General features: G+C 41.1%; 1 long non-coding RNA gene across 2 annotated transcripts in view; it reads left to right on the top strand.

The window, feature by feature from the left end:
• The window catches only part of LOC102163032 (uncharacterized), a 187,436-nt gene that overhangs the window by 124,613 nt on the left and 43,175 nt on the right, over positions 1–19,648 (top strand). The window contains exons 7-8 of one of the 2 annotated variants that reach the window (XR_014843345.1): positions 7,313–7,422; positions 13,313–13,464. This is a non-coding gene — a long non-coding RNA (uncharacterized LOC102163032). Of the gene's footprint in view, positions 1–7,286; positions 7,423–13,312; positions 13,465–19,648 lie in introns of those variants that run through there. The other variant, XR_014843346.1, reaches the window with a different exon arrangement.

Genomic DNA, 19,648 nt, shown 5'->3' with positions numbered 1-19,648 from the left:
GCCCTTGGCAAACCAATGGTCACCCCTGGGTAAGTATCCATTATTTTTGCAGAAGGTAAGACAGTGATTTCCTTGGTATGAAAGGATTATCCCTGTAGTAATCATTAGCCTCAGAAGTAAATGATAACACGTTTGAATTTCCACACATGTTTTAACTGTAACTTCTGAATTTCTAAATGGCAGTTTTTGCTCAGCCAACAGATAATTGACTCATATGGTCTCACTTCAATGAACACGTGACTATCCCTCACAAAAGAAGACTAAACAGATTCATGCATTTGCTTGTTCTGGCCCTTTGGTCTTGGGCCATAACTGCTAGCTTTCAAAAGGCTAGAGAAATGGTTGGCTGTGGTATAAAAGTACAATCTTTTAAGGCCTCCAATAAATGTACTTATTTATGATCAATATTCTACCTAGTCAGTAGATTTACTCTTTAATAAAATCTATGAAGGTCTTGTATGGATGATTTCAAACTGCCAGTCATTGCATCTTGTGAGAAGTCCCCGGACAAAGGAATGAGGGATTCTCATGAATAATTTGCAGCAGGTGGACGTCCTTGTCATGGTGCTTGACTCAGAATGGTGGAGGGCAATGGACCGGGGTTCAGGAGCTAAGACAGCTTGTCTGGGTTGTGCCACTCCGTGGCTGGGAGGCCATAACTAAAGTTTCTTATCTGTGAAAGGGGAAAGGAAGAAATAATTTTTAGACTAGTGCTAATGTGTTGTGGGGATTTATTATGGTCAAATATTATGATTCCTTTTTTTTTAGATTTCACATATAAGCAGTATCATCATATGATATTTGTTTTTGACATTTCACTTAATATGATAATCTCTAGGTTCATCTATGTTGCTGCAAATGGCATTATTTTGTTCTTTTTAATGGCTGAGTAACATTCCATTGTGTATATGTACCACGGCTTTGTCCATTCCTCTGTTGATGAACATTTAGGTTGCTTCTGTGTTTTGCTTATTGTAAATAGTGCTGCAATGAACGTTGGAGTGCATGTATCTTTTTGAACTGTGGTTTTCTCCAGATACATGCCCAGGAGTGAGATCGCAGGATCATATGGTAGCTCTATTTCTTTTCATGACCACGAGGTCGTTTTGTGAGATTGACCCATGGTGGAACGTCTCCAGTCGTTGCCAAGCCCAGCCTGCTTTGCTCTTGTCAGCCCAAGTCCATTGTCTTTACCTAGAGCATCTTCTTCGCCCTTGACCGGATCTCTGCTAGCTTTTGGCACAGACTCTACCAGTTTCCAGCCACCTGATTCCTCTCTACAACGTCATTCTTCACTTCCCTTGGAAGACCTGTGACATTTAAAAAACCTTCTATGAACATTAAGCATCCAGTTGGCTGGGAATAAATACTCCTTTGCCTTGCTTATCCTTTCCTTGCCTTTCCCCTTAGAGACCTCACAGGAATGGTGGGAGGCAGCCTTGGAGCCTTACAGAATACGGGCCTACAGATCCAAACCTAATATTGTCTTCAAGTCAATGCCCCTGACCCGTAGCAACTCTCCTCTCTTCTAAAATAGATTTTTTATCATATTTATGGATATATAAAAATTACCATGTAAACTGTTGTAAGTGTGCAATTCAGTGGCATTGATTAAATTACATTCACAATGTTATTCAATCATCACGACTATTTCTAAAACCTTTTCATTACTGCAATCAAAAACTTTATAACCATTAAGCAATAACGCCTGCCCTCTTCCTCCCCTGCAGCCCTTGATCACGTTTCGTCTACTTTGTGTCTCTGAGAATTCCACAGCACCTCCCTTACATTTATACTATGGAAGAAATCACATGTCCTTGTGATATCTTTATTACTTGGTGAGCTCTCTAAATCTGATTGTAAGTAAAGGGTTCAGATGAAGTCATTGTATGAGTATCCAGAATCTTTTGTACTCAGAGTCTGTCTGTACTTGTGTTAGGTGATGTTGGAGACAAAGACGTATAAGACTTGGTCTTTGCTAAGGTTGGGAACACCTACTGCTTCTTGCTCCCTTTTGCCACAAGATATCACAAGAGTATTGATGTGCTTTCTGTAGCTGAGAGCCTTACAATCATAACACCATTCTCAAGGTCAGCGCTTACCACATTTTAAAGAGCACATTAATTACCTGGGCCTTATGTTGAAATGCTGATTCCAAGTAAGTAGATATGGCGTTAGGTCCTACTTTCTGCATTTCTAATACGTTCTCAGCTGCTGCCCATCCATGGACCACATTTTGTGTAGTGTGGCCCTCCTGTCATTAAGTGTTGGTGTTCAAGATAAAACTAATTGCCCTCCATGTCTGTGCCCTCAAGAGGTCTGTAGTCTTGTGATAGAGACCGGTCTAGTTATCATGAAATAGCAGCCAAAACATAAGACAATATTTTATTATATTCTGAATTGCGTGAATGCCACTGTGATGGTTAATTTTATGTATCAGCCTGACTGGATCACGGGGCACCCAGATATTTGATTAAGCATTATTTCTGAGCGTGTCTTTGAGGGTCTTTCTGGATGAAATTAGCATTTGAATCTGTGGCCTCATTGCAGATTGCCCTCCCTGATGTCAGTGAGTATCATCCAATCTGCTGGGAGCCTGAATAGAACAAAAAAGCAGAGGAGAAAGAATTGGGCCGTTCTGGCCTGATTGTCTGAACTGGGACATCGGTCTTCTCCTGCCCTTGGCTTTCCTGGTTCTCAGGCCCTCAGACATGGACAGATTATACAACTGGCTTTCCTGGGGCTCTAGCTTGCAGATGGCAGATGGCGGGAGTTTTCAGCTTTCATTATCCATGAGCCAATTCCTTATAATAAACATATTCCTATATATACACACATATATACACACACATCTTATTGGTTCTGTTTCTCTGGAAAACCCTGACTAATACATCCATGATCAGCCCTGGAATGGGTGAGAGGAAAAGAGGGCCAGCTGCGACCTGTCTGCTCATGTTTTGTCTTCTTCATCATATTTTAAGTTTCTTCATGGCAGAGCTCTCTCTCTTTTTCTATAGTTTTATTCAATAAGAATTAAGTAAACTGGAACACTGAGCCAAATCTCCCGCTACATTTGGCTTTCATTAAAAAGAGGCAAATACTAAGAAAATACATTGATATGCTAATGGTTAGCACTTGTGTAGCTCTTTTAACTTTCTCCAAGTTCATTCCTCGCAGGCATGATGTTAATGTGATTCAGCATATACATTAATAGAATAGATGCAGAGTAGATGATTAATTAATGGGTTGATGTGGATGGTCCTCAAGATGATTCTGTCAGATAAGTATGTCAGTTAATGTCCCAGAAAGATGACACATTGGACCAAGGTCACACAGCCAGGAGCTAGAAGAGCTGGGATGAGATTCCAGAGGACATGATGTCAGCACAGAACCAGGGTAGCCAACTCATTGTCCCCAAGGGCCAAAGTCCATGCTCATGCCTACTGTGACATGGAGCAAGAGTAGTCTTATCCTTTGCAGGCTGGTTGTGGATTTCAAAAGAGACAACACATGTAAAATCACATAATAAACTCTGATCAAGAACTGCTTTCCAAAATAGCAGCTACATTTTCCCACTGTGGTCTGTGCCACAAAGAAAGACACCAAGGTCACTAGCTAAGACACCATTAGCTAAGACACCATTGTCTTAGCTAAGACACCACTAGCTAAGACACCATTGTCCTAGCAATTTGTCACTGGCCAGTCTCAAATTCCCTCTCTTTTATGGAGCTCAGTCCAATTTCTAGTTTCATAAAAGATGTACATTATTTGCCATTTAGTTCCTTGGTTTAACCTGCTTAAATATTTCCCCCAGTTCATAAGCAATTCAAGAAGCAATACATTTTTGTCCGGGTATGTATTTTTAAAAATTTGCTGGCGAAACATGAAGATCTTGTCTTCTTCTTTTATAGACATAATGTGTTTTAAGACTCGGGTTTCGCATGCAGTGACGATATCTGCTTTTAAAGCACTTTCATGCATTCAGTTCAGCCAAAAAAAAAAAAAACAAATCACTTCATAAACTCGGAAGCCATTTCAGGTTTGTTGTTGTCAGTAGATTGCAAGGTTTTTAGTTTTTTTCTCCACATGCAGGAGTTCAGGATTCAGTGATTTCTGAACCAATACCTGCACATTTATCAGTAATTTGTAATGATCCATAAACTCTTTCCAGCTTACTTGAGTATAGATCGACTTTCTTAGCAATATATAGTTCTACTACTATTTAATTTAAATACCGAGGAATGTTCTTAACTCTTTACTCTTTTTTTTTTTTTTGAAAGTGATGTATAGCTGCTGCTTACCATTCTGTAGCATTTAACTTAAAAAAAAAAAAAAAAAAAAAAGCTTGTTTTCCTACATATCTTCTTCAGTTTAGAAGGAGAGTTGGTGGGAAAGGTCTAAGTGCTGGTGGAAACCTGAGTGGTTTCCAGCTCCACTGTTGCCCTGGATTCTCTCTGAGTCCCTAGAGCCATTCCAACACCCTCCCCTATATTGTAGGGGTTGGAAGACTGGGTGCTACCTTTCCTTTATTTGCCTGCCAGCGTGTTTCCAGATATGGTTTAGGTTCTTCCAATGACATCCATGTCCCAGAGGCATAGAAGGAAGAAGGGAAATGGAAGCCATTTTGTTTTTGCTGACAGCAGTTTTGGTAGATCTGAAATTTTTTGTAGCACCTTCTGTATTTCCCTCACAGTTGCTTCCCATTAGGAGCATTGGTAGGGGCATGACCATGACAGTGTCTTCCTGTGTTATATTCATCTTTTATACCCAGCTACAGTGGCAAACTTGAGAAACTTAATGATGGGTAGATCCATGCCCCCTTCCCTTGGTCTCCTCCAACAGGGTTGGGAGCTTCTGATGCCTAATTAGGAACACAACAAAATCTTAAAACATCTACACTCTTTTCCCCTTGACCTCTAACTAATATCACCGCTGACCTGCTTTGAGACCCTGAGCAAGAGACTTAACCTCTTTGAACCTCAGTTTCCTCATCTGTGAAATAATGACCCAAAGAACCCCTGCAAGGATAAACAAATAATGATATAAAGTTTCCAACACAAATTAAGGGCACAGTGATATTAGCATTTTGTTTTCATAGTCTCCCCCACTGCTCCTGCCTTTAGAGATTCATCGACTATCTTCTTTTAGGCCCAGAATTCTTCCTTTATTTTTTCTGCAATTGATTACAAATCTGGGTTCCTTGGGGTGAGCTCCTGTTACCTGCCATCTTTGATTAGTCATGGTGTGCCTGCAACTCCAGTGTTCTACTTTTTGGAGCACAGATTTATCACCTGTCTTCCATGACCAGGATGATGGATTTCTGCCAGAATTTTTATGGTTATTAGCTGGTGAATTTGTCCTGAGAGAGTCCATCAGAACTTTCCTTATGCTCATCTCTCAAAGTCATTTTTAACTCTGTCTGATTCATTTGTCTTGTTCCTAAATGTAGCAAGTAAGCTTCCAGCCAAAGGAAAAGTCTTCCAAGAGGAAAGTGGTCTTTTTATAATTCCTAGTCTACTTATAGGAACCCACCTGCTGTGATTCTTGTTTTTGAATCTGAAAAGGCTCAGCAACCAGCCCTCTTGGACTGTGGGGTGGCATGGATGATGCAAGTGATGGGATCTAGTGGTCCCAGCTCTACCTCAACTGCCTAAGGGGCTTTAGGCTAGGATCTACCTCCCTTGGACCTCGAATTCCTCCCTTATAAAATTGATAGGTCATGTCTCTAAAGGGCACTCCCAGCTCGGACATCCATTGAATGAGCGGTGGCTGCCAGTTGCGTCTCCCAAGTTCCCCTTTGTGGCTGACATCAGTGAAGCCTCTTGGTTTTCACAGACACTTCTCCTCCTGCCTCTCCACCTGTTCTTGGGCCAGTACCTTTAATGGGCATCCTCCAAAGGTTGTTCCCTGACCACCCAAGGCATGGGTGAGGAACAGACCCCTTCTGTCATTTCCTGCTGTGGACCATGGGCATGATTTCAAGATGCACGTTTTTCTTCTTCTGTCATCGTTACAACGTATCTAACCTTTGTATGTGACTTATGGTGGGTGGTACTTTATAGTCTCTACCAACCAGGCAGCGATATTACAGGGTTATCTTTTTTATTTATTGTCATTGAAGTATAGCTGAGTTACAATTTTATATTAGCTCCAGGGTATAACATAGTGATTCAATATTTTTATAGATTATACTCCATTTAAGGTTATTGTAAAATAACAGCTATATTTCCCTGTGCTGTACAATATATCCTTGTTGCTTATTTATTTTCATGTAGTAGTTTGTACCCCTTAATCCTTTGCCCTTTTCTTGCTCCTCTCCCTTCCCTCTTCTCACTGGTAACCCCTAGTTTGTCCTCTATATCTGTGAGTTCCTGACAGGCTTACCTTTATCTGTGCATGTGTGAACTTGGATACAGCTGTTTGTGTTGTTCTGAGTTCAACTGCATGATATGCATTGTTGAAATGACGGGTGTTGGATTTCGTTGCCATTTAACAGAATACATGAAGATTTGGTATTGAATTAAAAAGTTATTGTATCTCCATAAAGGCATGGAAACAGAGCAGCAGGAGGTAGACTTTAAATTAGTGAAGCAAGTGCTCATTGGTGGGCTCGCAACAATTCTATATTTATTTGCAGCAAGGACCAAATGCCTTTACAGTCTCTAAAAAGGGAGACACCTACAAGAGATGATACTGTGTTATATTTTTTACCACAATCTGTGAAAAAAGAGTGCATGTCAAATACCAAGCATTGCAAGTGATGGTAGCCGATATTGCCAAATTCCTTAAAATAAACAAAAGAAATCTCAAAGCAACAAGATGGTGGTGTTTGGTGTTATCATTTCATCTCATGGGACTATGTGCCATAGTTTAATGGGTGGATTTTTTTTTTCTTTTTTCTTTTTTTCTTTTTTGCTTTTTAGGGCCATACCTGTGGCATATGGAGGTTCCCAGGCTAGGGGTCAAATTGGAGCTATGGCCAACACCAGATCCCTAACCTACTGAGCAAGGCCAGGGATTGAACCCACAACCTCTTGGTTCCTAGTCATATTTGTTTCCGCTGTGCCATGGCGGGAACTCCCTAATCCTTTTTTTTTTTTTTTTCCTGATTTTTTTTCCTTGGAAGTAAACAGGTAATTGTACAAATTCTAATTGATTGCCAGTTAGATGAAATACATGTTGCTGTTATTGTTAATGTGATTATTATCCTGTGGCTTATGGGAAGCCACTAAACATGGGGATGAATGTTGGATTTTTGTCTTAAGAAAAGGACTTTATCATCAGTTCCTAATCTGGTTGCATGTGGCTGGAGTCTTTCCCTTCCAGCTCCCACATAACACTTAGAAGTTTCATCTGTTGGACAAGACTGGCTGATTCCCTCCATGGAGATGATTGGAGACACATATTACTGCTAATGGGAAGGTAAGAAACTGGCTTATCTACTGGAGGCCACTGCCTCAGGGTAGAGAATTCACAGATGGAATAACAGATATTGATCTGCAGCCCCTTGAAAGCCAGAACAGACAGAGATGTGGTCCCTTGATGAAAGATGCTGGACAGGAGCCTTGTTTGAAAGGGCCATTAGCAGATTAATATCCTCCAGTTAAAGCTGGGACCTGGGAATAAGTGGCTTTCTTTAGGGAGGGGCCTAAAGAGGTTATGTTAACCCCATTGACCCCAGATCTTGAGAGAGCTGAGGTTCATCTGCAGATGCAACCTCTTAACATCCAAGGGGTCAATATATGGATTCTTGTCGGCTCAAATTCTGCAACATCCTATTGGGTAATTTTGGCCCAGTCTCTCAACCCCTCTGGCATCCAGTTTCCACATTTATTCAATGAGATCAATGACACCCAATTTACAAGGTCTGCTGTGAGGACCAAATAAGACAACAAATGAAATCTACCCAGCAAATTGGCTGACATAGATTAGATAATATACATATTCCTTCTCTTTTACTTCTTCATTTTCTGTCAATTTCATTTTTCTTTTCATTCTTCTGTGTGGAATTAGACTGGATGTGAAATAAAAGAATTCAGAATGTATTATGAACTCCTACATATTAATAATAAAAGACAAACCCTCCACCTAAAAATGGGCAAAATCTTGAATAGACATATTGGAAAAGAAGATATCTGAGTGGGCAAAAAAGCTTATGAAAAGATGCTCACTGTTAACCATAATGAGATACCTCTCCACACCAGGAGGAGGACTACAATTACAAACAGTGACAACATCAAGTGTTGGCAAAGAAGTGGAGTCAATGGAGCACTCATACTTTACTGGTGGGAGTTAAAAATGGTACACATACTCTGAAGAATTGTTTGGCAGTTTCTCATGGAGTTAAACATACATTTACCACATGACAGCAAATCCAGTTCCAAAATCATCATCACATCTTCTCTTATGGCACAACTGAAGGTTCAGGAAGTGATGGATTGGAACATCACTTTGTAACGTTGGTGGTTATTAAAATTGATCATTACCCATTTCTATTTTAAAAACCATGTGTCCTATGATAAACAACCCAAAGTAGGATTATATCCGAAGGCCCTATCGATCTCCTTCCCCCGTTGCTGTTTTCCTCTGTACCACATTCTCTAGCTGTATGAAATGTGGAGCTTTTCCCTTTAAGTTCTTTTTAAGCAAGCATCCACATCTCTGTGTACCATTCTGCCTGCCTGTTCTGCCTGCCTCCCACCCCACCCATCTTGGCCCCAGCCTGGGGAGCCTTCATCATTCTTGAAAACCTACGTCAAATGTCCTGTCTTTGGTGGAGCTTTCCTGGGAGGATCCACACACCATAGTTCTTTGTTTAAATGTCTCCACCACCTGACTGGGGTCCCCAGAGTTGGGGGTTGTATCACTGGTTATCCAGTGTCTGCCTCGTAACATAAATCCCATCACAGGAGTTTTCTGCCTTAACTTTTTCTGGGTAATTTATGGCAAGAATTCAGCTCCTTCTCAGGGCATTTGTAGCTCTGTGGTATCTAGCCTTTCTCTCTGACTGCATATCATTCCATCTTTCCTTGCTCAGGGGGCTCCAGACCCTCTGGCCTTCTGCTTCCTTGTAGATCACACCCTTCCTACAGCAGGTGCTTCCTACACCCAACCTCCTCCCTGGAGCTGGTAGGACACTCATCTCAACTTGCTTGGCAGACTCTTGGTTTACATCTCAACCTTGGGATCTCAGTTTATGTGTAGGAGTGACTTCCTTGGTCACACGATCCAAGCAGCCCCATCCCCACCAGATGATTCTCTTACAGTAACTCATATTTTTATTTTGTAGCCCTCGTCACAATCGTTTTTATATTTTACTAGTTTAATGTCTGTTTCACCTTGTAGACTGTAAGTTCCCTGTCTGTCTCTGTTTTGTTCCCTGCTGTATCCTAGAATGTAGCATAGTGAATGGCTAAATTGAAGGTTTAATCTCAATTTAAAAATGGAGGTGTGTATAGTATTATTTAAGCTCTTTGTATTACAGGATCAGAATACTTTGTGCTCAGTTAAAACAACCTTATATATTTTTAATTATAAAAATGTGTAATGCTTGCTCATTACAATAAGTCAAACAAACCAAGAATATTTTAAAAGTTAATAATTTTCTTTATCTTCCCTGAAAAACCTCTCATTCGGGTTAATCAATATTAAGAGTTTTTGTGGGGGGATATTTTTCCATATTTTCACATATATGTCTATGTGTTTCTTCCTTCATATGTGTGTGTGTGTGTGTATTCACATATACGTAATGCAGGTTTTCTTTTTAAATGAAAAATTGGATGATAAGTTACACATTACTCTGTGACTTGCCTTTTTTTTCCGCTTAATACTTTTTCTCCACTTAATAAAATACCGTGGACATTCCTCCAGTTCAACACATACACATCTCTTTATTTTTTTTAAATTTTTTAAAGATGATTTTTATTTTTTCCATTATAGTTGGTTTACAGTGTTCTGTCCACATCTATTTATTTATTTATTTAATGTCTTTTTGCCTTTTATAGGGCCGCTCCCACGGCATATGGAGATTCCCAGGCTAGGGATCGAATCGGAGCTGTAGCCACCGGCCTATTCCAGAGCCACAGGAACGCAGGATCTGAGCCGCGTCTGCAACCTACGCCACAGCTCACGGCAACGCCAGATCCTTAACCCACTGAGCAAGGCCGAGGATCAAACCGGCAACCTCATGGTTCCTAATCGGATTCGTTAACCACTGTGCCACGACAGGAACTTCCCACACCTCTTTATTTTTAAGAGCTACATAGAATTTCATAGCATGGATATCATAGTTGTTCAACCAAGTCCTTATTGATGAATAAAGTCATTTCCAGTGTTTTGCTATTGCAAGTAACTATAACTGTAAATGCCCTTGATTGTGTATCTGTCCTTATCCACTGAATTCTCTCAAATTATTGCAAATGCTGGGAGAGAAAGTCTGCAGATTATTTAATAGATACTATTAGACTATTTTCTAGAAAGGGAATTTATATTTCTTTCAGCAATGTACAAATGTGTCCATTTTCCTCTAACCTAAGGATGGATGTTCTAATTTTTAAAAATGTTTTCCAACCTCCTGTTACTTGTTGATGAGGCTTAAAGAGAAGTCATCATTCTCCTGGAGACTTGAGGCCTGGGAACTGGAGGACAAATTGCCCTCCTCTCTGACTTTATGGATGGACAATCAGCCCAAAGAGAGTGGGGCCTCCATTCACTCTGCAGCACAGTTGCGCACTGAACACTGACTCTCTACAATGTTCTGAGCATTAGTTAGGCTCTGCCTCTGCGCAAGTGCAGTCTTGCTAATGGGAGCATATGGACATTTGGCAAGAAGTGCTTAAATGTGGGTATCGAGTTTAGCAGAGTGCTCTGTCTGGGGAGATGAGGTATTAAATTTTCATTGACTGCTTCACTTAGTAGCATTAAGAGTGGGGGCTTGTGAGTTGCATCCGGACAGATGGGAGTGAGAGGAATGGAGTTCCAAAAATGAGAATGGTGGGAGCTACGGTTAAATTGTCCCTGCCAATGGGACTTCTCCTCTTAGTGATTTTGAAGATAGCACAGATGTTTTCTCATGCCTCCACGACCAACTATTTCTAGTTTCTTCCTTTTGAGAAGGATCCTGCACTTACCACTTCCCTAAACTGGAAGTGATAAAGAGAGCAGTTTTGCAAAGTGTCAGGAAATGCTGCAAAAGGCTGTAGAAAAGGAAGTTCTAAACTTTTGCCTTTTTCAGATTTTTTTTTTCTTTTTTCTTTTTTCTCTTTTGGCTGCCCCACGGCACACACATAGAGCTGTCAGGCCAGGAACCAGATCTGAGCAGCAGTTGCGACCTACATGGCAGCTGCGAAACACTGGATCCTTTAAACCACTGTGCTGGGTGGAGGATCACACCTGCATGCTGGCGCTGCAGAAATGCTGCACTGATCCCGTTGCATCATGGTGGGAACTACCAGATTTATAATTTAGAGTACATCTAGCTTATCCACACAGAGTTCTTATAGGGGCAGCTGGCTGGTGGGGCCTGGGGGAGGGAATTTAAGATGGCATAAAGGTGTTTCTCATACTTGTTTTTCAGTACTGTCATATAATTTTTGCCTTGTAATGTCCTTTAATCAATCCCTTTAAATCAATTCATTATTAAACTTACCCTTTTCCTAAGAATAATATATTTGAAATTCTGCCTTTGAAGTAATATATGTATATAATATTATATTATACTCTGGTTCCATCCACTGCAAAAGGGCAGAGATAAAATAACTATCACCCCAGAATTATAGAGAAAAATCAAACAATTGCTCAAGGGTAAAAGTAAGGTGAAGATATTTTCAGGCAAACACTGAATAAAGAAAATTATGACTCACGTAAGCACTGAAAGAGCTACAAAATGATGAAATTCATCAAGACGAAAAATGAACATGGAAGGAAGTAGTAAGGTGCGAGGAAAAACTGTGAGCACAGAAATTGGTGAATTATGTAACTAACTATGTAAAGTAAAATCTACACATCTACACACATTTTTTTGTGTATTCAAATAAAAAGATGGAAGTAGGAGTTCCTGTCGTGGTGCAGCAAAAATGAATCCAACTAGGAACCATGGGGTTGCGGGTTCCATCCCTGGCCTCACTCAGTGGGTTAAGGATCTGGCGTTGCTGTGAGCTGTGGCATAGGTCGCAGGTGCGGCTCGGATCTGGCGTTGCTGTGGCTGTGGTGTAGGCTGGCAGCTGAAGCTCCAATTAGAGTCCTAGACTGGGAACTTCCATATGTCACAGGAGTGGCCCTGAAAAGCAAAATAAATAAATAAAAAGATGCAAGTAAAATTTTGGACGACAGTAGCATGAAAGAAAAGAATGGGACAGTTTTCATGATTTAAAGCATACCAAGTTTCTTATCCTATTTGGAAGCAAGATAGAGCTACTCAATAAATTTGAGCTTTGTAGGGAAAATATGAAGTCCTATTAAATATGTAGGTCACTAGTAATAGGTGTGTTAAATATTTAAGCATTATTAGAGGTAAAGAGGGATATTGCATGTGACAGATCGATTTAAATCGTGGACTCAATTCTTGACCCCTCCCATTGTCCTTCCTTCAGGGAAGTGTCTTTCCTACCCCTTGAATCTGAGTTAGTTTGTGACACTCTTCGATCAAGAGTGTGTTCAGGAAGTGACACTGTGCCAATTTTTTTTTTTTTTCCTTTTCTAGGGCTGCTCCTGTGGCATATGGAGGTTCCCAGGCTGGGGGTCGAATCGGAGCTGTATGTGGTTGCTGCGGGCCTACACCACAGCCACAGCAATGCCAGATACGAGCCGCGTCTGCAACCTATACCACAGCTCACGGTAACGCCGGATCCTTAACCCCCTGAGCAAGGCCAGGGATCGAACCCGCAACCTCATGGTTCCCAGTCAGATTCGTTAACCACTGCGGCATAACAGGAACTCCCTGTGCCAATTTCGAGCATAGGTCTTGAGGGTCGTTGTGTGATTCTGGAACCCTGACAGTGCCACTGAACATGTGGGGTTAACCTACTGGCTGATGGGAGACCTGTGGACCGATTACCTCTGTTGTCATTGCTGACAGCCAGCCAACACCAGGCGTGTGACCGAGGGCATCCTAGAGCAGCCATCTCCTAGTCAACTCACCATTCAGCCACAGTGCCTGTGCACACCCCGCTGAGGTTAGCCAGGCCTGGCCCCATCAACAAAACTGCCCAGCTGACCGTAGACTTGTGAGCAATAATGAATACTTTTTGTAAAGTTATTGAGTTTTTTCTTTCTTCTCCTTCCTTCTTGTCTTTTTTGGCCACATCTGCGGCAGGGGATGGAATCTGAGTTGGAGATGCAACCTACACCACAACAGCATCAATGCCAGACAAACTTGACCCGCTGCCCTGGCCGGGGATCAAATCATCACCTCCACAGAGACAAGCCTTATCATTAACCTACTGTGCCACAGTGGGAACTCCAAAGGTACGGAGTTTTTTAAAAGCATTTTTAAGTGTATTTTTCAAATTTATTGATTTATTTTTGGGCAGCACCTGTGGCTTGTCAGGTGACAATGCCAAGTCCTTAGCTGCTAGGCCACCAGGGAGCTCCACATACTGAGTTTTTAGCTAGTTTGTTAAATAGTAAATGTGTCATGGATATACAATATATAATGATAGACTTAGTAAGCAGGATTACACATGTATACACACATTCTGTGAGTCAATAGGAAAGAGGCAGCAGTAGAATCATGCACATGATGCACAGGCATTCCAAAATTTATATTCACATATAAATTAAGACAAGATGCTCATCCTTAATAGGAAATCACAGAGATGCAAATTAAACAACAAAATAAGATACCATTTTATACCCCTAAGCTTGGCAAAATTAAAAAATTCTGAAAATACCAAGTATTCCTAAATGTAGGAGGAAGCAAAACCTTTCATATATTGTTGATGGGATTATATGTTGCTACAACCACCTTGGAGAACAGTTTGGAAACATCTAGAAAAACTGAATATGTGCAGACCCTAAAGAGTATGCTTTGCACATCCAATTAGAAGTAGAGCCCTTAATGAAATGTTCACACATGTTTTCAAGGGATGGTCATGTAAGGGTGGCCATCGAAGTAAAGGTTTTAATAGCTTAAATCTAGAAACAATCTACTTGCTCATCAATGGATAGATGGGAAAATGAATGTAATTATTCAGAACAGTTAGAATAAAAAAACAGATCTGTTCCAACATGAATAGGTTAAAAAAATTTTTATTGTTGAGTAAAATAAAAAGTTATAGAGGAATTAATATAATGTATTATTTACATACATCAGAAAAACCATTTTATATATTTATGGATCAATCTTATAACAAAATTATGTATATATAAAATGCAAGGTTCCACAAAAAATTCATGACAGAGGGTGCTTTTGGGAAGGAAGATAAATTAGAATAGGGAGGGTGACATAAGGGGTTTCTAATTTACTTGTGCATTTTTATGTCTTTTTTTAATAAAAGTAACTCAAACTGGAAGGAAGTATGATATCACTTGTTAAATTTAGGTGCTTATTATAATGGTTGTTGTATTTTTATGTATTTTCAACATTTTAACTTGCAAAAAGAAATCCTCGCCTCACCCCCATTTACCATATGTCTCACCACTAGTATTGCTTGGTTTTAACACTGAAGTCATTGCATCTCTTGGAGAAAAACATAAACAGGTCATGTTCATGAACCCTTAATAAGCCATTGTCTACTTACGCCTTAAATTACTCTGTTGGTGAACATAGTTCAAAGGTCTCATCCGGACCAATGAAGACAAAAATAGGAAATTAAAGGCTGTTTTAACAAGTAAATGGATGCTATCTGGGCAAAAGATAGAATGATAGTGATATACATTAGCCCTGAAGAAGCGTAAAGCCATAGCTGTTTTCTCGATCTACTGGGGAGACATGGCTGCATTTTCAGTGGAACCAAAGCACTTCAGAAGCTCTCCATGCCACCTTTCCAAGTGCTGGGCAGGGGGAGGACTTTCAGAATACAGAAACCACACCGTAACAGTCAGGGTTCAAGTGCAGTCTACAAAATCACTTTAATGATTTTGATGAGAAAGAGATTTTTTTTAATTTGGATTTTTTTATTAAGAGTATAGTTGATGTGCAATGTTGTGCCAGTTTCTGCTGTACAGCAGCCTGACCCAGTCATACATATATGTATATACACACACATATATATATACACATTCTTTCTCTCATACTATCTACCATCATGGTCTGTCCCAAGAGACTGGATATAGTCCCCTGAGCTGTGCAGTCGCACCTCATTGCTTATGCATTCTAAATGTAATAATTTGCTTCTACCAACCCCAAACTCCCAGTCCATCCCACTCCCTTCCCTCCCCCCTGGCAACCATGAATCTGTTCTCCACATCTGTGAGTCTGTTTCTGTTTTGGAGGTAGGTTCATTTATGCTGTATTTTAGACTCTACATATAAGTGATATCATATGTTATTTGTCTTTCTCTCTCTCTCACTCTCTTTTTTTTTTTTGGTCTCTTTAGGGCCATACCCATAGCATATGTAAGTTCCCGGACTAGGGGTCAAATCAGAGCTGTAGCTGCCAGCTTACGCCACAGCCACAGCAACTAGGGATCTGAGCCACATCTGTGACATACACCAGAGCTCACAGCAATGCTGCATCCTTAACCCACTGAGTGAGGCCAGGGATTGAACCCATGTCCTCATGGATACTGATCGGGTTCGTTACCACTGAATCACAACAGGAACTCCTGTCTTTCTCTTTCTGCCTTACTTTGCTTAGAATGAGAATCTCTAGTTGCATCCAGGAAGAGATTTGATGCAGGGAATCACTGCTTATAGAATGGTCACTGATGCTGGAGAAGCCAGTTCTAGGCTGGGTCTCCAGAAGAACTTCCAGAATAACTTCAGTAGTGGCCTGATGAGGTAACAGTTATATCCAACTTGACCTTTAAGCTGGGGGTCTTACTTGGAATCCCCCAAAGCAGAACCAGATGAGGGACAGACATGAGTCAAACAGGGAAGAGGGGAAAGCTGGTAGAGTATGCACCAATGGGCAGGTTATCATTGTGGGCATGATACTGGGTACCCCTCTGAATTCTGAAAGGAACTAGGTAGAACCCACCTCAATGTGATCGCTGCTTAAGATGAGAAACTGGGGCACTTATGCATGGTACCTGTTCTTTGCTGGTTGAGGGTTGGCTCTGGGAGTGTTAACACTTTAGAAGTTGTGGGTTATGTCTCTAAGGACTGAGCCAACTTCCATGACTTTGGAGAAAGCCCTGAGGCAGAGAAACAGAGAGACGTCCTTGGGGGGCTTGAGATGGGATGTGGGCAGCCTGTATAGAACTGTCAATCACAGCTCCCCTAGAGGGATATAGCAGCGGGCACGGAAAGTGTCTGCTGGTACAGGGAATCAGTAGCTCTTTCTCGACAATTGGTTACAAACTCATACTAGGGCCTTGTGGCCTTGATCTAGGGATCAATAAGATGCTCCTGCAACTGTTGGCTTAGAGCTATGCCATCCCTTTTAGATCAACTCCAGCAAAATGATAGCTTGCTCCCTGCCTCCTTTCTTTCTTGTTAACTCAGTTATGAACTTGTGTCCTATATGAGCAAAACCAGTAGGGGGGCTCTGAACTGCATCCAGAATCCTAGCTGCAAGGGAGTCTGGGAGATGTGGTTTTCCGATTTTCAGCCTCTGCATTACCAGGGTAGACCTTGGAAGGTTGCCACAGGTGATGAGCCAGCTGGAGTTACTGTCTCTGCTCCATGTATCTGACCCAGTGAGGCTTCCCCACCAGGTCCCTTACTTTGTGATTTTGGTTGGGTAGTGTCTTCCCTTGGGACTGTCCCTGCGTACTTCCAGGGTCTTCTCTGCATTCAGCTCAGGGAAAGGGAGAGAAAGCATCATCTTTCAGGGACCACATCAGCAACCTGTTCAGCACTCACAGAGCCCCCCCCCCCGTTTGTCCTCTTAACTCTTATCACAATTGCAATTGCACAGTTATTTTAAAAATATTGATTTGCTGTCTGTCTCTTTGCTAGACCAGAGGTCTGTGGAGGCAGGAACTACATTCCTGATTGTTCACTATTGTTTCTAGCACCTGATATATACCTGGTACTGATATTTAAGGGCTGAATACATATTATTTGGACATATGAATGGAAAAAATGGTATTGGGGTTATGCTTCCTTTAGCTGTACATAGATGCTTCATCTGAGAATAAGGACTAAATCAACCTACATTCAACATTGCTTTGAAAATAAGGACAGTAAAAGAAAGGTCTGGCCTAAAGTGACTAAATTATTCCACTGAGGGAATGTGATATTTTTGGCTCCTGCTGTTAACTAAGGGCTGCTATTTCCAGTTCTGGGCTGGAACAGGCATTAGTGAGCCAGGCAGGTGGTCACAGGCAGCCTTTGAGGAGAAAAGGCAGCAAGATAATCTCCTATTCTGATTGGTCTGGGGAATCTAAAAGCAATATATTTTGTGATATCAAAACATTTCAGAAAAGAAGGAATCTTCTTGCCTATGAGATCTTATTGAAGGAAAATTTCAAAATAACTGAATTTAAAGGAAAAATATGACCTTTGAGATTGGGAGCTTTTATACTAGACTCTTTCTAGGGTCAACTCTCATTTTAACTTAGCTTTCTCTCTGCATAGCTACCAACTCTCCTTAAAGTGGGGGACAACACTGTTGTGTAACACTAGCTAACATTATTTGCGCTATTTCATGTTTCAGGAAATATTTTAGACATAGTCTCTCTTCTAATCCATGGAATAGGCTGTGTGGTATGTATCATTATTATCCTTATTTTACAGAGAAAAATACTGAGGCTTGGAGAGCTAAGTAACCTGCCCAAGGTCCAATAGTTAACAAGTGAGGATTTCTAATCCAGGCTTGATTCACTCCTGAGGGCTTGCTCTTAACCACTGCAGTGTGGCGACTAGAGCCCCAGGCTGCAGGGACAGTAGAACTGGGTAGAGATTTAGGGCTTTCTCTTTGCTTACTGGGTATGTGACCAAGAATGACCCAGCCTCAATTCCCTCATCAGTAGAAAGTAGACAGCACCTTCAGGAGTTCCCGTCATGGCTCAGTGGAAACAAATCCACCTAGGAACCATGAGGTTGAGGGTTTGATCCCTGGCCTCACTCAGCGGGTTAAGGATCTGGTGTTGCCATGAGCTGTGGTGTAGGCCAGCAGGGACAGCTCCAATTGGACCCCTAGCCTGGGATCCTCCACATGCCACGAATGTGGCCCTAAAAAGACAAATAAAGAAAGAAAGTAGACAACAACACCTTCCTTGCAAGGTGGTTTGGAGAACTGGAGACCGTAAATGTGCTTGGTAAACACCATCCAGTTAGACAGCGGGCTGCCTGGGATCCGGGGTGAGAGCTGGTTGAAGGTGTTCTAGGCGTGGAACACCCATCTGTCTGCTGTGAGCTTCTTACCTTTGACATACTCTTTCCAAAATTTGCAAAAAGAAGGTCATGCACTTGGAGCATGATGCTCATTTCAAGGCGCTGCCTGAGCCTTCATGGAAAGTGCTACACTCAGAAGTATTATCTTACACCCAAGAAACTCACCACAATTGAAATGATGAAAATACCTATCATCCCTAAAAGTTTCCATGGATACCTCTGCAATCCCTCCTTCCAGCCCCTCCCTCACGTCCCCAGGTAACCACTAATATCCTTTTGGTCACTATAGATTAGCTTGTATATGCTAGATTTTTTCTTTTCCTTTTGAGGGCCACACTTGTGGCATATGGAGGTTCCTAGACTAGGGGTCGAAACTGAGCTGCAGCTGCCGGCCTACACCACAGCAACATAGGATCCAAGCCATGTCTGTGACTTACACCACAGTTCACGGCAAGGCCAGATCCTTAACCTACTGAGTGAGGCAAGGGATCAAACCCACATCCTCATGGATACTAATCAGGTTTGTTTTTGCTGAGCCGCAACAGGAACTCCCTATGCTAGGATTTTATATGGATAATACAGTATATGCAAATTTTTTTCCATCTTTTTATCATTCAGCATAAATGATTTTGAGATTCAGCTATTCAGTTGCCTGCATTAATGGTTTATTCCTTTGAATTGCTTATTAATATTTCTTTGTACGAATGTACCAAAGATTTTAATCCACTAACCTGTTAATGAACCTCTGGGTTGCTTCCATTTTTTTTTGTTTTTTATGACAAATAAAGCTGCTAAGAACACTTGTGTACATGTCCTCATATAGACATGCTTTTCATTTCTTTAGGGGTGAATAACTAGATAATCCTATGGTAAATCTGCATTTAACTTTTTAAGAAACTGCCAAACTGCTTTCATCAGGAGGGTTTTAATGTTTTTTCTCAATAGGTTTTGTATATTCTTTATTAAGTTTATTCTCAAGTATTTATCCTTCTTTGTTACTTTTATAACAAAACCCGGGGTTTTCTCTGCCATTATACATTGTAACTAGTTGTCATTTGTGCACCTGAGGGCTACTACTTTCTGTAGGTTACTTTTATAACCTGCTACGTTATTGTATTCTTTTACCTGTTTGAATTTTAACATCGATTTATATCACCTGAAAATAGAGCTGCTCCCCTTATTCTTTATAAATTCACATGCCCTTAGT

Source organism: Sus scrofa, chromosome 4 (genome assembly GCF_054392235.1).
Source record: "Sus scrofa isolate SSC_HxYL_T2T_F1_AM1 chromosome 4, Sscrofa_HxYL_maternal_Yorkshire_Landrace_v2.0, whole genome shotgun sequence".
Taxonomy (NCBI): domain Eukaryota; kingdom Metazoa; phylum Chordata; class Mammalia; order Artiodactyla; family Suidae; genus Sus; species Sus scrofa.
Note: the sequence above shows the minus strand (reverse complement) of the source record. Positions and strands in the feature narration are given on the sequence as shown.